This window comes from Bombus flavifrons, chromosome 2 (genome assembly GCF_040668555.2).
Source record: "Bombus flavifrons isolate JBK064 chromosome 2, iyBomFlav1_principal, whole genome shotgun sequence".
Lineage (NCBI taxonomy): Eukaryota > Metazoa > Arthropoda > Insecta > Hymenoptera > Apidae > Bombus > Bombus flavifrons.
In genome coordinates this window covers 2,621,502-2,639,508 of record NC_138443.1, presented here as the reverse complement: position 1 = coordinate 2,639,508, position 18,007 = coordinate 2,621,502, and positions in this window count along the sequence as shown.

Here is an 18,007-nt window from a genome sequence, read left to right as displayed (position 1 = left end):
ATAGTATTACGTTATGTTGTATTACGTTATAGAGTATTACGTTATATAGTATTACGTTATATAGTATTACGTTATCTAGTATTACGTTATGTTGTATTACGTTATATAGTATTACGTTACATAGTATTACGTTATATAGTATTACGTTATGTTATATTACGTTATATAGTATTACGTTATATAGTATTACGTTATATAGTATTACGTTATGTTGTATTACGTTATAGAGTATTACGTTATATAGTATTACGTTATATAGTATTACGTTATCTAGTATTACGTTATGTTGTATTACGTTATATAGTATTACGTTACATAGTATTACGTTATATAGTATTACGTTATGTTATATTACGTTATATAGTATTACGTTATACAGTATTACGTTATATAGTATTACGTTATGTTGTATTACGTTATATAGTATTACGTTATAGAGTATTACGTGATACAGTATTACGTTATGTAGTATTCCGTTATATAGTATTACGGTATATTGTATTACGTTATATAGTAATACGTTATAACGTTTCACGTTATATTGTATTACAGTATATTGTATTACGTTATATAGTAATACGTTATACAGTATTACATTATATAGTATTACGGTATATAGTATTACGTTATATAGTATTACGGTATATTGTATTACGTTATATAGTAATACGTTATACAGTATTACGTTATATAGTATTACGGTATATTGTATTACGTTATATAGTAATACGTTATAACGATTCACGTTATATTGTATTACGTTATATAGTATTGCGTTATATAGTATTACGGTATATTGTATTACGTTATATAGTATTACGTTATATAGTATTACGTTATATAGTATTACGTTATATAGTATTACGTTATATTATATTACGTTATATAGTATTACGTTATATTATATTACGTCATATAATATTACGTTATGTTGTATTACGTTATATAGTATTACGTTATAGAGTATTACGTGATACAGTATTACGTTATACAGTATTACGTTATATAGTAATACGTTATACAGTATTACGTTATATAGTATTACGTTATGTTGTATTACGTTATGTTGTATTACGCTATATAGTATTACGTTATGTTGTATTACGTTATATAGTATTACGTTATATAGTATTACGTTATACAGTATTACGTTATATAGTATTACGTTATATAGTATTACGTTATATAGTATTACGTTATATAGTATTACGTTATGTTGTATTACGTTATATAGTATTACGTTATATAGTATTACGTTATATAGTATTACGTTATGTTGTATTACGTTATATAGTATTACGTTATAGAGTATTACGTGATACAGTATTACGTTATGTTGTATTACGTTATATAGTATTACGTTATAACGTTTCACGTTATATTGTATTACGTTATATAGTATTACGTTATATAGCATTACGTTATATAGTATTACGTTATATAGTATTACGGTATATTGTATTACGTTATATAGTAATACGTTATACAGTATTACGTTATGTTGTATTACGTTATATTATATTACGTTATATAGTATTACAGTATATTGTATTACGTTATATAGTAATACGTTATACAGTATTACGTAATATAGTATTACGGTATATATTATTACGTTATATAGTATTACGTTATATAGTATTACGTTATATAGTATTACGGTATATTGTATTACGTTATATAGTAATACGTTACAACGCTTCACGTTATATTGCATTACGTTATATAGTATTACGTTATATAGTATTACGGTATATTGTATTACGTTATATAGTAATACGTTATAACGTTTCACGTTATATTGTGTTACAGTATATTGTATTACGTTATATAGTAATACGTTATACAGTATTACGTTATATAGTATTACGGTATATAGTATTACGTTATACAGTATTACGTTATATAGTATTACGTTATATAGTATTGCGTTATATAGTATTACGGTATATTGTATTACGTTATATAGTAATACGTTACAACGCTTCACGTTATATTGCATTACGTTATATAGTATTACGTTATATAGTATTACGGTATATTGTATTACGTTATATAGTAATACGTTATAACGTTTCACGTTATATTGTATTACAGTATATTGTATTACGTTATATAGTAATAGTTTATACAGTATTACGTTATATAGTATTACGTTATATAGTATTACGGTATATTGTATTACGTTATATAGTAATACGTTATACAGTATTACGTTATGTTGTATTACGTTATATTATATTACGTTATATAGTATTACAGTATATTGTATTACGTTATATAGTAATACGTTATACAGTATTACGTAATATAGTATTACGGTATATAGTATTACGTTATATAGTATTACGTTATGTTGTATTACGTTATATAGTATTACGTTATGTTGTATTACGTTATATAGTATTACGTTATATAGTATTACGTTATACAGTATTACGTTATATAGTATTACGTTATATAGTATTACGTTATGTTGTATTACGTTATATAGTATTACGTTATATAGTATTACGTTATGTTGTATTACGTTATGTTGTATTACGCTATATAGTATTACGTTATGTTGTATTACGTTATATAGTATTACGTTATACAGTATTACGTTATATAGTATTACGTTATATAGTATTACGTTATATAGTATTACGTTATATAGTATTACGTTATGTTGTATTACGTTATATAGTATTACGTTATATAGTATTACGTTATATAGTATTACGTTATGTTGTATTACGTTATATAGTATTACGTTATAGAGTATTACGTGATACAGTATTACGTTATGTTGTATTACGTTATATAGTATTACGTTATATAGTATTACGTTATATAGTATTACGTTATATAGTATTACGTTATATAGTATTACGTTATATAGTATTACGGTATATTGTATTACGTTATATAGTAATACGTTATACAGTATTACGTTATGTTGTATTACGTTATATTATATTACGTTATATAGTATTACAGTATATTGTATTACGTTATATAGTAATACGTTATACAGTATTACGTAATATAGTATTACGGTATATAGTATTACGTTATATAGTATTACGTTATGTTGTATTACGTTATATAGTATTACGTTATGTTGTATTACGTTATATAGTATTACGTTATATAGTATTACGTTATACAGTATTACGTTATATAGTATTACGTTATGTTGTATTACGTTATGTTGTATTACGCTATATAGTATTACGTTATGTTGTATTACGTTATATAGTATTACGTTATATAGTATTACGTTATACAGTATTACGTTATATAGTATTACGTTATATAGTATTACGTTATATAGTATTACGTTATGTTGTATTACGTTATATAGTATTACGTTATATAGTATTACGTTATATAGTATTACGTTATATAGCATTACGTTATATAGTATTACGTTATATAGTATTACGGTATATTGTATTACGTTATATAGTAATACGTTATACAGTATTACGTTATGTTGTATTACGTTATATTATATTACGTTATATAGTGTTACAGTATATTGTATTACGTTATATAGTAATACGTTATACAGTATTACGTAATATAGTATTACGGTATATATTATTACGTTATATAGTATTACGTTATATAGTATTACGTTATATAGTATTACGGTATATTGTATTACGTTATATAGTAATACGTTACAACGCTTCACGTTATATTGCATTACGTTATATAGTATTACGTTATATAGTATTACGGTATATTGTATTACGTTATATAGTAATACGTTATAACGTTTCACGTTATATTCTATTACTGTATATTGTATTACGTTATATAGTAATACGTTATACAGTATTACGTTATATAGTATTACGGTATATAGTATTACGTTATATAGTATTACGTTATATAGTATTACGTTATATAGTATTACGGTATATTGTATTACGTTATATAGTAATACGTTATAACGATTCACGTTATATTGTATTACGTTATATAGTATTGCGTTATATAGTATTACGGTATATTGTATTACGTTATATAGTAATACGTTATAACGTTTGAGGTTATATTGTATTACGTTATATAGTATTAAGTTATGTAGTATTCCGTTATATAGTATTACGGTATATTGTATTACGTTATATAGTAATACGTTATAACGTTTCACGTTATATTGTATTACAGTATATTGTATTACGTTATATAGTAATACGTTATACAGTATTACATTATATAGTATTACGGTATATAGTATTACGTTATATAGTATTACGGTGTATTGTATTACGTTATACAGTATTACGTTATATACTATTACGTTATATAGTATTACGTTATATAGTATTACGTTATGTTGTATTACGTTATATAGTATTACGTTATGTTGTATTACGTTATATAGTATTACGTTATGTTGTATTACGTTATATAGTAATACGTTATACAGTATTACGTTATATAGTATTACGTTATGTTGTATTACGTTATATAGTATTACGTTATATAGTATTACGTTATATAGTATTACGTTATGTTGTATTACGTTATATAGTATTACGTTATAGAGTATTACGTGATACAGTATTACGTTATGTTGTATTACGTTATATAGTATTACGTTATATAGTATTACGTTATATAGTATTACGTTATATAGTATTACGGTATATTGTATTACGTTATATTATATTACGTTATATAGCATTACGTTATGTTGTATTACGTTATGTTGTATTACGCTATATGGTATTACGTTATAGAGTATTACGTTATAGAGTATTACGTTATATAGTATTACGTTATATAGTATTACGTTATGTTGAATTACGTTATAGAGTATTACGTTATATAGTATTACGTTATATAGTATTACGTTATCTAGTATTGCGTTATGTTGTATTACGTTATATAGTATTACGTTATATAGTATTACGTTATATAGTATTACGGTATATTGTATTACGTTATATAGTAATACGTTATAACGCTTCACGTTATATTGCATTACGTTATATAGTATTACGTTATATAGTATTACGGTATATTGTATTACGTTATATAGTAATACGTTATAACGCTTCACGTTATATTGCATTACGTTATATAGTATCACGTTATACAGTATTACGTTATATAGTATTACGTTATATAGTATTACGTTATGTTGTATTACGTTATATAGTATTACGTTATATAGTATTACGTTATGTTGTATTACGTTATGTTGTATTACGCTATATAGTATTACGTTATATAGTAATACGTTATAACGCTTCACGTTATATTGCATTACGTTATATAGTATTACGTTATAGAGTATTACGTTATATAGTATTACGTTATATAGTATTACGTTATGTTGTATTACGTTATAGAGTATTACGTTATATAGTATTACGTTATATAGTATTACGTTATCTAGTATTACGTTATGTTGTATTACGTTATATAGTATTACGTTACATAGTATTACGTTATATAGTATTACGTTATGTTATATTACGTTATATAGTATTACGTTATACAGTATTACGTTATATAGTATTACGTTATGTTGTATTACGTTATATAGTATTACGTTATAGAGTATTACGTGATACAGTATTACGTTATGTTGTATTACGTTATATAGTATTACGTTATATAGTATTACGTTATATAGTATTACGTTATAACGTTTCACGTTATATTGTATTACGTTATATAGTATTACGTTATATAGTATTACGTTATATAGTATTACGTTATATAGTATTACGGTATATTGTATTACGTTATATTATATTACGTTATATAGCATTACGTTATGTTGTATTACGATATATTATATTACGTTATATAGTATTACGGTATATTGTATTACGTTATATAGTAATATGTTATAGCGTTTCACGTTATATTGTATTACGTTATATAGTATTACGTTATATACTATTACGTTATATAGTATTACGTTATATACTATTACGTTATATAGTATTACGTTATATTATATTACGTTATATAGTATTACTTTATGTTGTATTACGTTATATACTATTACGTTATATAGTATTACGGTATAATGTATTACGTTATATAGTAATACGTTATAACGTTTCACGTTATATTGTATCACGTTATATAGTATTACATTATATAGTATTACGTCATATAGTATTACGTTATATAGTATTACGTTATGTTGTATTACGATATATAGTATTACGTTATATAGTATTACGTTATATAGTATTACGTTATATAGTATTACGGTATATTGTATTACGTTATATAGTAATACGTTATAACGCTTCACGTTATATTGCATTACGTTATATAGTATCACGTTATACAGTATTACGTTATATAGTATTACGTTATATAGTATTACGTTATATAGTATTACGTTATGTTGTATTACGTTATATAGTATTACGTTATATAGTATTACGTTATAACGTTTCACGTTATATTGTATTACGTTATATAGTATTACAGTATATTGTATTACGTTATATAGTAATACGTTATATAGTATTACAGTATATTGTATTACGTTATATAGTAATACGTTATACAGTATTACGTTATATAGTATTACGGTATATAGTATTACGTTATACAGTATTACGTTATATAGTATTACGTTATATAGTATTGCGTTATATAGTATTACGGTATATTGTATTACGTTATATAGTAATACGTTACAACGCTTCACGTTATATTGCATTACGTTATATAGTATTACGTTATATAGTATTACGGTATATTGTATTACGTTATATAGTAATACGTTATAACGTTTCACGTTATATTGTATTACAGTATATTGTATTACGTTATATAGTAATAGTTTATACAGTATTACGTTATATAGTATTACGGTATATAGTATTACGTTATATAGTATTACGTTATATAGTATTACGTTATATAGTATTACGGTATATTGTATTACGTTATATAGTAATACGTTATAACGATTCACGTTATATTGTATTACGTTATATAGTATTGCGTTATATAGTATTACGGTATATTGTATTACGTTATATAGTAATACGTTATAACGTTTGAGGTTATATTGTATTACGTTATATAGTATTACGTTATGTAGTATTCCGTTATATAGTATTACGGTATATTGTATTACGTTATATAGTAATACGTTATAACGTTTCACGTTATATTGTATTACAGTATATTGTATTACGTTATATAGTAATACGTTATACAGTATTACATTATATAGTATTACGTTATATAGTAATACGTTATACAGTATTACGTTATGTTGTATTACGTTATATTATATTACGTTATATAGTATTACAGTATATTGTATTACGTTATATAGTAATACGTTATACAGTATTACGTAATATAGTATTACGGTATATAGTATTACGTTATATAGTATTACGTTATGTTGTATTACGTTATATAGTATTACGTTATGTTGTATTACGTTATATAGTATTACGTTATATAGTATTACGTTATACAGTATTACGTTATATAGTATTACGTTATATAGTATTACGTTATGTTGTATTACGTTATATAGTATTACGTTATATAGTATTACGTTATATAGTATTACGTTATATAGTATTACGTTATATAGTATTACGTTATGTTGTATTACGTTATATAGTATTACGTTATATAGTATTACGTTATATAGTATTACGTTATATAGTATTACGTTATGTTGTATTACGTTATATAGTATTACGTTATAGAGTATTACGTGATACAGTATTACGTTATGTTGTATTACGTTATATAGTATTACGTTATATAGTATTACGTTATATAGTATTACGTTATATAGTATTACGTTATATAGTATTACGTTATACAGTATTACGGTATATTGTATTACGTTATATAGTAATACGTTATACAGTATTACGTTATGTTGTATTACGTTATATTATATTACGTTATATAGTATTACAGTATATTGTATTACGTTATATAGTAATACGTTATACAGTATTACGTAATATAGTATTACGGTATATAGTATTACGTTATATAGTATTACGTTATGTTGTATTACGTTATATAGTATTACGTTATGTTGTATTACGTTATATAGTATTACGTTATATAGTATTACGTTATACAGTATTACGTTATATAGTATTACGTTATGTTGTATTACGTTATGTTGTATTACGCTATATAGTATTACGTTATGTTGTATTACGTTATATAGTATTACGTTATATAGTATTACGTTATACAGTATTACGTTATATAGTATTACGTTATGTTGTATTACGTTATATTATATTACGTTATATAGTATTACAGTATATTGTATTACGTTATATAGTATTACGTTATATAGTATTACGTTATACAGTATTACGTTATATAGTATTACGTTATATAGTATTACGTTATGTTGTATTACGTTATATAGTATTACGTTATATAGTATTACGTTATGTTGTATTACGTTATGTTGTATTACGCTATATAGTATTACGTTATGTTGTATTACGTTATATAGTATTACGTTATATAGTATTACGTTATGTTGTATTACGTTATATAGTATTACGTTATATAGTATTACGTTACATAGTATTACGTTATGTTGTATTACGTTATATAGTATTACGTTATAGAGTATTACGTGATACAGTATTACGTTATGTTGTATTACGTTATATAGTATTACGTTAAATAGTATTACGTTATATAGTATTACGTTATATAGTATTACGTTATATAGTATTACGTTATATAGTATTACGTTATATAGTATTACGGTATATTGTATTACGTTATATAGTAATACGTTATACAGTATTACGTTATGTTGTATTACGTTATATTATATTACGTTATATAGTATTACAGTATATTGTATTACGTTATATAGTAATACGTTATACAGTATTACGTAATATAGTATTACGGTATATAGTATTACGTTATATAGTATTACGTTATGTTGTATTACGTTATATAGTATTACGTTATGTTGTATTACGTTATATAGTATTACGTTATATAGTATTACGTTATACAGTATTACGTTATATAGTATTACGTTATGTTGTATTACGTTATGTTGTATTACGCTATATAGTATTACGTTATGTTGTATTACGTTATATAGTATTACGTTATATAGTATTACGTTATACAGTATTACGTTATATAGTATTACGTTATATAGTATTACGTTATATAGTATTACGTTATGTTGTATTACGTTATATAGTATTACGTTATATAGTATTACGTTATATAGTATTACGTTATGTTGTATTACGTTATATAGTATTACGTTATATAGTATTACGTTATACAGTATTACGTTATATAGTATTACGTTATATAGTATTACGTTATATAGTATTACGTTATATAGTATTACGTTATGTTGTATTACGTTATATAGTATTACGTTATATAGTATTACGTTATATAGTATTACGTTATGTTGTATTACGTTATATAGTATTACGTTATAGAGTATTACGTGATACAGTATTACGTTATGTTGTATTACGTTATATAGTATTACGTTATATAGTATTACGTTATATAGTATTACGTTATAACGTTTCACGTTATATTGTATTACGTTATATAGTATTACGTTATATAGCATTACGTTATATAGTATTACGTTATATAGTATTACGGTATATTGTATTACGTTATATAGTAATACGTTACAACGCTTCACGTTATATTGCATTACGTTATATAGTATTACGTTATATAGTATTACGGTATATTGTATTACGTTATATAGTAATACGTTATAACGTTTCACGTTATATTGTATTACAGTATATTGTATTACGTTATATAGTAATACGTTATACAGTATTACGTTATATAGTATTACGGTATATAGTATTACGTTATATAGTATTACGTTATATAGTATTACGTTATATAGTATTACGGTATATTGTATTACGTTATATAGTAATACGTTATAACGATTCACGTTATATTGTATTACGTTATATAGTATTGCGTTATATAGTATTACGGTATATTGTATTACGTTATATAGTAATACGTTATAACGTTTGAGGTTATATTGTATTACGTTATATAGTATTAAGTTATGTAGTATTCCGTTATATAGTATTACGGTATATTGTATTACGTTATATAGTAATACGTTATAACGTTTCACGTTATATTGTATTACAGTATATTGTATTACGTTATATAGTAATACGTTATACAGTATTACATTATATAGTATTACGGTATATAGTATTACGTTATATAGTATTACGGTGTATTGTATTACGTTATACAGTATTACGTTATATACTATTACGTTATATAGTATTACGTTATATAGTATTACGTTATGTTGTATTACGTTATATAGTATTACGTTATATAGTATTACGTTATAACGTTTCACGTTATATTGTATTACGTTATATAGTATTACGTTATATAGTATTACGTTATATAGTATTACGTTATATAGTATTACGGTATATTGTATTACGTTATATTATATTACGTTATATAGCATTACGTTATGTTGTATTACGTTATGTTGTATTACGCTATATGGTATTACGTTATAGAGTATTACGTTATAGAGTATTACGTTATATAGTATTACGTTATATAGTATTACGTTATGTTGAATTACGTTATAGAGTATTACGTTATATAGTATTACGTTATATAGTATTACGTTATCTAGTATTGCGTTATGTTGTATTACGTTATATAGTATTACGTTATATAGTATTACGTTATATAGTATTACGGTATATTGTATTACGTTATATAGTAATACGTTATAACGCTTCACGTTATATTGCATTACGTTATATAGTATTACGTTATATAGTATTACGGTATATTGTATTACGTTATATAGTAATACGTTATAACGCTTCACGTTATATTGCATTACGTTATATAGTATCACGTTATACAGTATTACGTTATATAGTATTACGTTATATAGTATTACGTTATGTTGTATTACGTTATATAGTATTACGTTATATAGTATTACGTTATGTTGTATTACGTTATGTTGTATTACGCTATATAGTATTACGTTATATAGTAATACGTTATAACGCTTCACGTTATATTGCATTACGTTATATAGTATTACGTTATAGAGTATTACGTTATATAGTATTACGTTATATAGTATTACGTTATGTTGTATTACGTTATAGAGTATTACGTTATATAGTATTACGTTATATAGTATTACGTTATCTAGTATTACGTTATGTTGTATTACGTTATATAGTATTACGTTACATAGTATTACGTTATATAGTATTACGTTATATAGTATTACGTTATGTTGTATTACGTTATATTGTATTACGTTATAGAGTATTACGTGATACAGTATTACGTTATGTTGTATTACGTTATATAGTATTACGTTATATAGTATTACGTTATATAGTAATACGTTATAACGCTTCACGTTATATTGCATTACGTTATATAGTATTACGTTATAGAGTATTACGTTATATAGTATTACGTTATATAGTATTACGTTATGTTGTATTACGTTATAGAGTATTACGTTATATAGTATTACGTTATATAGTATTACGTTATCTAGTATTACGTTATGTTGTATTACGTTATATAGTATTACGTTACATAGTATTACGTTATATAGTATTACGTTATATAGTATTACGTTATGTTGTATTACGTTATATTGTATTACGTTATAGAGTATTACGTGATACAGTATTACGTTATGTTGTATTACGTTATATAGTATTACGTTATATAGTATTACGTTATATAGTATTACGGTATATTGTATTACGTTATATTATATTACGTTATATAGCATTACGTTATGTTGTATTACGATATATTATATTACGTTATATAGTATTACGGTATATTGTATTACGTTATATAGTAATATGTTATAGCGTTTCACGTTATATTGTATTACGTTATATAGTATTACGTTATATACTATTACGTTATATAGTATTACGTTATATACTATTACGTTATATAGTATTACGTTATATTATATTACGTTATATAGTATTACTTTATGTTGTATTACGTTATATACTATTACGTTATATAGTATTACGGTATAATGTATTACGTTATATAGTAATACGTTATAACGTTTCACGTTATATTGTATCACGTTATATAGTATTACATTATATAGTATTACGTCATATAGTATTACGTTATATAGTATTACGTTATGTTGTATTACGATATATAGTATTACGTTATATAGTATTACGTTATATAGTATTACGTTATATAGTATTACGGTATATTGTATTACGTTATATAGTAATACGTTATAACGCTTCACGTTATATTGCATTACGTTATATAGTATCACGTTATACAGTATTACGTTATATAGTATTACGTTATATAGTATTACGTTATATAGTATTACGTTATGTTGTATTACGTTATATAGTATTACGTTATATAGTATTACGTTATATAGTATTACGTTATGTTGTATTACGTTATATAGTATTACGTTATAGAGTATTACGTGATACAGTATTACGTTATGTTGTATTACGTTATATACTATTACGTTATATAGTATTACGTTATATTATATTACGTTATATAGTATTACGTTATATAGTATTACGGTATATTGTATTACGTTATATAGTAATACGTTATACAGTATTACGTAATATAGTATTACGGTAAATATTATTACGTTATATAGTATTACGTTATATAGTATGACGGTATATTGTATTACGTTATATAGTAATAAGTTATAACGATTCACGTTATATTGTATTACGTTATATAGTATTGCGTTATATAGTATTACGGTATATTGTATTACGTTATATAGTATCACGTTATACAGTATTACGTTATATAGTATTACGTTATATACTATTACGTTATATAGTATTACGTTATATACTATTACGTTATATAGTATTACGTTATATTATATTACGTTATATAGTATTACGTTATATAGTATTACGGTATATTGTATTACGTTATATAGTAATACGTTATAACGCTTCACGTTATATTGCATTACGTTATATAGTATCACGTTATACAGTATTACGTTATATAGTATTACGTTATATAGTATTACGTTATATAGTATTACGTTATATAGTATTGCGTTATATAGTATTACGGTATATTGTATTACGTTATATAGTATCACGTTATACAGTATTACGTTATATAGTATTACGTTATATACTATTACGTTATATAGTATTACGTTATATACTATTACGTTATATAGTATTACGTTATATTATATTACGTTATATAGTATTACGTTATATAGTATTACGGTATATTGTATTACGTTATATAGTAATACGTTATAACGCTTCACGTTATATTGCATTACGTTATATAGTATCACGTTATACAGTATTACGTTATATAGTATTACGTTATATAGTATTACGTTATATAGTATTACGTTATATAGTATTACGTTATGTTGTATTACGTTATATTGTATTACGTTATAGAGTATTACGTGATACAGTATTACGTTATGTTGTATTACGTTATATAGTATTACGTTATATAGTATTACGTTATATAGTATTACGTTATAACGTTTCACGTTATATTGTATTACGTTATATAGTATTACGTTATATAGTATTACGTTATAACGTTTCACGTTATATTGTATTACGTTATATAGTATTACAGTATATTGTATTACGTTATATAGTATTACGTTATATAGTATTACGTTATAACGTTTCACGTTATATTGTATTACGTTATATAGTATTACAGTATATTGTATTACGTTATATAGTAATACGTTATACAGTATTACGTAATATATTATTACGGTAAATATTATTACGTTATATAGTATTACGTTATATAGTATTACGTTATATAGTATTACGGTATATTGTATTACGTTATATAGTAATACGTTACAACGCTTCACGTTATATTGCATTACGTTGTATAGTATTACGTTATATAGTATTACGTTATATAGTATTACGTTATATAGTATTACGTTATATAGTATTACGTTATGTTGTATTACGTTATATAGTATTACGTTATATAGTATTACGTTATATAGTATTACGTTATGTTGTATTACGTTATATAGTATTACGTTATAGAGTATTACGTGATACAGTATTACGTTATGTTGTATTACGTTATATAGTATTACGTTATATAGTATTACGTTATGTTGTATTACGTTATATAGTATTACGTTATATAGTATTACGTTATACAGTATTACGTTATATAGTATTACGCTATATAGTATTACGTTATGTTGTATTACGTTATATAGTATTACGTTATATAGTATTACGTTATATAGTATTGCGTTATATAGTATTACGGTATATTGTATTACGTTATATAGTAATACGTTATAACGTTTGAGGTTATATTGTATTACGTTATATAGTATTACGTTATATTATATTACGTTATATAGTATTACGTTATATAGTATTACGGTATATTGTATTACGTTATATAGTAATACGTTATAACGCTTCACGTTATATTGCATTACGTTATATAGTATCACGTTATACAGTATTACGTTATATAGTATTACGTTATATAGTATTACGTTATATAGTATTACGTTATATAGTATTGCGTTATATAGTATTACGGTATATTGTATTACGTTATATAGTATCACGTTATACAGTATTACGTTATATAGTATTACGTTATATACTATTACGTTATATAGTATTACGTTATATACTATTACGTTATATAGTATTACGTTATATTATATTACGTTATATAGTATTACGTTATATAGTATTACGGTATATTGTATTACGTTATATAGTAATACGTTATAACGCTTCACGTTATATTGCATTACGTTATATAGTATCACGTTATACAGTATTACGTTATATAGTATTACGTTATATAGTATTACGTTATATAGTATTACGTTATATAGTATTACGTTATGTTGTATTACGTTATATTGTATTACGTTATAGAGTATTACGTGATACAGTATTACGTTATGTTGTATTACGTTATATAGTATTACGTTATATAGTATTACGTTATATAGTATTACGTTATAACGTTTCACGTTATATTGTATTACGTTATATAGTATTACGTTATATAGTATTACGTTATAACGTTTCACGTTATATTGTATTACGTTATATAGTATTACAGTATATTGTATTACGTTATATAGTATTACGTTATATAGTATTACGTTATAACGTTTCACGTTATATTGTATTACGTTATATAGTATTACAGTATATTGTATTACGTTATATAGTAATACGTTATACAGTATTACGTAATATATTATTACGGTAAATATTATTACGTTATATAGTATTACGTTATATAGTATTACGTTATATAGTATTACGGTATATTGTATTACGTTATATAGTAATACGTTACAACGCTTCACGTTATATTGCATTACGTTGTATAGTATTACGTTATATAGTATTACGTTATATAGTATTACGTTATATAGTATTACGTTATATAGTATTACGTTATGTTGTATTACGTTATATAGTATTACGTTATATAGTATTACGTTATATAGTATTACGTTATGTTGTATTACGTTATATAGTATTACGTTATAGAGTATTACGTGATACAGTATTACGTTATGTTGTATTACGTTATATAGTATTACGTTATATAGTATTACGTTATGTTGTATTACGTTATATAGTATTACGTTATATAGTATTACGTTATACAGTATTACGTTATATAGTATTACGCTATATAGTATTACGTTATGTTGTATTACGTTATATAGTATTACGTTATATAGTATTACGTTATACAGTATTACGTTATATAGTATTACGTTATATAGTATTACGTTATGTTGTATTACGTTATATAGTATTACGTTATATAGTATTACGTTATATAGTATTACGTTATGTTGTATTACGTTATATAGTATTACGTTATAGAGTATTACGTGATACAGTATTACGTTATGTTGTATTACGTTATATAGTATTACGTTATATAGTATTACGTTATATAGTATTACGTTATAACGTTTCACGTTATATTGTATTACGTTATACAGTATTACGTAATATAGTATTACGGTAAATATTATTACGTTATATAGTATTACGCTATATAGTATTACGTTATGTTGTATTACGTTATATAGTATTACGTTATATAGTATTACGTTATATAGTATTACGTTATATTATATTACGTTATATAGTATTACGTTATATTATATTACGTCATATAGTATTACGTTATGTTGTATTACGTTATATAGTATTACGTTATAGAGTATTACGTGATACAGTATTACGTCATGTTGTATTACGTTATATAGTATTACGTTATATAGTATTACGTTATGTTGTATTACGTTATGTTGTATTACGCTATATAGCATTACGTTATATAGTATTACGTTATATAGTATTACGGTATTTTGTATTACGTTATATAGTAATACGTTATACAGTATTACGTTATATAGTATTACGGTATATAGTATTACGGTATATTGTATTACGTTATATAGTAATACGTTATAACGCTTCACGTTATATTGCATTACGTTATATAGTATTACGTTATATAGTATTACGGTATATTGTATTACGTTATATAGTAATACGTTATAACGATTCACGTTATATTGTATTACGTTATATAGTATTGCGTTATATTGTATTACGTTATATAGTATCACGTTATACAGTATTACGTTATATAGTATTACGTTATATACTATTACGTTATATAGTATTACGTTATATACTATTACGTTATATAGTATTACGTTATATTATATTACGTTATATAGTATTACGTTATATAGTATTACGGTATATTGTATTACGTTATATAGTAATACGTTATAACGCTTCACGTTATATTGCATTACGTTATATAGTATCACGTTATACAGTATTACGTTATATAGTATTACGTTATATAGTATTACGTTATATAGTATTACGTTATATAGTATTACGTTATGTTGTATTACGTTATATAGTATTACGTTATATAGTATTACGTTATATAGTATTACGTTATAACGTTTCACGTTATATTGTATTACGTTATATAGTATTACGTTATATAGTATTACGTTATAACGTTTCACGTTATATTGTATTACGTTATATAGTATTACAGTATATTGTATTACGTTATATAGTATTACGTTATATAGTATTACGTTATAACGTTTCACGTTATATTGTATTACGTTATATAGTATTACAGTATATTGTATTACGTTATATAGTAATACGTTATACAGTATTACGTAATATAGTATTACGGTAAATATTATTACGTTATATAGTATTACGTTATATAGTATTACGTTATATAGTATTACGGTATATTGTATTACGTTATATAGTAATACGTTACAACGCTTCACGTTATATTGCATTACGTTGTATAGTATTACGTTATATAGTATTACGGTATATTGTATTACGTTATATAGTAATACGTTATAACGTTTCACGTTATATTGTATTACAGTATATTGTATTACGTTATATAGTAATACGTTATACAGTATTACGTTATATAGTATTACGGTATATAGTATTACGTTATATAGTATTACGTTATATAGTATTACGTTATATAGTATGACGGTATATTGTATTACGTTATATAGTAATAAGTTATAACGATTCACGTTATATTGTATTACGTTATATAGTATTGCGTTATATAGTATTACGGTATATTGTATTACGTTATATAGTAATACGTTATAACGTTTGAGGTTATATTGTATTACGTTATATAGTATTACGTTATGTAGTATTCCGTTATATAGTATTACGGTATATTGTATTACGTTATATAGTATTACGTTATATAGTATTACGTTATACAGTATTACGTTATATAGTATTACGTTATATAGTATTACGTTATATAGTATTACGTTATATAGTATTACGTTATGTTGTATTACGTTATATAGTAT